Source organism: Galleria mellonella, unplaced genomic scaffold (assembly GCF_026898425.1).
Source record: "Galleria mellonella isolate WM207_F2 unplaced genomic scaffold, CSIRO_AGI_GalMel_v1 utg150, whole genome shotgun sequence".
Classification (NCBI taxonomy): Eukaryota; Metazoa; Arthropoda; class Insecta; order Lepidoptera; family Pyralidae; genus Galleria; species Galleria mellonella.
The window spans coordinates 1,598,977-1,601,667 of NW_026442002.1; positions in this window are offsets into that span (position 1 = coordinate 1,598,977).

Below are 2,691 nucleotides of genomic sequence, written 5' to 3' on the forward strand. Positions count from 1 at the left end.
GTGAAATAAGGAAAACGTATTACGTACAAGCAAGCTGCTGGTCATGATTCACTATGGATACAATGAAGCGTGAATAACGAAGTATGCAAATCTACACTCTATTTCAATAGAACATAAGGATAATTTTTCTCCCCTAGTGTCGTTTGGTCCTTCGAGCCGGATAGATTCGTAAATAAAGATTGTGTCCCACAAACAAAAGCGACTTCAGTTATGATAAAATTAGTTATTTTGATGTGTTTTTGATCCTTCAAGCCGGATAGCTTCGTAAATAAAGATTGTGTCCCACAAATAAAAGCGCTTTCAATTATGACAAAATCAGTTATTTTGACTTTGATTTTAAAGAATATAATGATAAATCGCCCATGTTCGTGTTTTTGGTCCTTCGAGCCAGATAGTTTTATAAATAAAGATTGTGCCCCACAAACAAAAGCGAATTAAATTGTGACGAAATCAGTTATTTTGGCTTAAAAACTAAACTACTGAACCTATTTCGATAAAATTTCTATGGTACAAATTATAAGTATAGCTTTTTAGATAAAAAAATTTCCGAATCGGTTTACAACTGACAGTGAGGTAACAAACATAGAATTTTTTTTTTTATGTAACTTAGAATGGCAAACAAGCTGTCGGCCCACCTGATGGAAAGTGGTAACCGTCGCCTATAGACATGAGCAGTACTATGGACATAACCGAGTATACTGTTTCGCCCATGATACCCCCCACATATACATACATACACATATTTTTTAATAAATGAAATTATCAATTTGAAGTATTAGATTAAGAGATAACTAGGTTTAGAAAAATAACGCTTCAGAATCGACTCTAAAGTTGTTCATGAATGCGATTAATCGAAGAAAGAATGTTCTATTTTCAACGGTTGGTTGCACTATGCCAGCGCACAAAATGCTTTTTAATTTTATTGCAGTTATATTTGAAATTGGAATCGTCTAAATCGGTACAGAACTGGCGAGGTTATAGCATTATATTACATTTTCTTTGTTTATGCGACGAAGACAAACACAGAAAAAAAAAGAAAAGTTATATTTGAAATTGGAATCGTCTAATTCGGTACAGAACTGGCGAAATTATAGCATTAGAATGTAATAACATATAGAGAATGTAATAATTCTCTTTGTCTATTCGTCAAAGATATACACAGAAAAAAAAAGAAAAAAGTAGGTTTCTAAGCTGCTTTTTAAACTTGATATTTTGTCATCGCATCTGCAAGCTATTATCATTATTATCTCACCCTTTAACGCCCAACGTTTCGCTCGATAGAGCATTTGTTTCGGTTTTCAATGTCAATGTTGCCAGATTGTATCTTTTCATCGCAATTGTGGGTAACAAAATTTATTAGAAAGAAATGACAAAAACAATTCATTATTTCAGTACAATGAAAAAAAAAATGTAAATAAATGAATAAATGACTCAACTATACCATGAGATAATCTGCTGATGTCCAATAGTCGTCACGGTATTTATTCATTATTGTAGATAGATAGATACTCTTTATTGTTTCCTTCAAAAGATTACAATAGTAAACTTATTATAAATACAAACAATTACAAGAAATGAGCACAGTGAGAAAACAATGGGCGACCTTATCGCTAAGAGCGATCTCTTGCAGCCAACCTTTGGATGGAGAGGAGTAATTATAAACAGTTCGATTGGAGGCACGATGAAGATCCTATTATTACTGAATATGGAGATATAATACATGTAATAATGTAAATATATATCCCTACTAACTATTATATACGTATATATACACATACGCATACATATATACACACACATGCATATAAACACCTACACAAATAAATAAGTATACAAATACTACCAACATGTAGACGTAAAAAAACAAAGTTATAAATTTTTATACAATATAACTGAAGAAATAAGTATACTAACCCGACAAATAAACAAATTTAATTATATTGTAAACAGTATAATTCAATTACTTCAATAAAACTATACAGAAAGGTGATTATCATCTTCCAACCCTTATTCCAATTATTATTTAGAATCGACATAATATGTTTTTTCTTCTATACTTTTATATTCGCAGTCATTTCCGTATTCACTCCCCTGGTATCTTTTTTTTACAACTTAGAATGGCAAACAAGCTGACGGCCCACCTGATGGAAAGTGGTAACCGTCGCCTATAGACATGAGCAGTACCATGGAAATAACAGAGTATACTGTTTCGCCCATGATACCCGCCATGCGTTGCCATTCCTGAGAACTCAGATGTTATTCCTCTGTACTCAGTAAATTCACGCCATATCCCACCCTTCAAACCGAAACTAAGCCATGCAAACACAACTGCTTCACGGTTGAAACTCGATTTTTTAGATCTTACTCTGCTCTTATAACTGTCCAAATATAGAAAGATAACATGTGAAAATATGTACGCGTGTATGTATAAATTTACTCATTCAATTTATATTAAAGTAATTGGTATTGTACATTAAAATATTCCAGAATGATATACTTAAATTTCATTAAATTTGTTAGTAAAACAATTTCAAATAATTTAATTTATTTAAATAGACTTGTTTACAAGCACCTTTTTTAATTTACTGCAGTGTTCGGTAACTTATTATTTTGTATAGAAGAATCCGCAAGAAACTCAACATGGGTAGATATCAACAGTCAGATCTGGCAACCCCGTTTCATATTAATGCT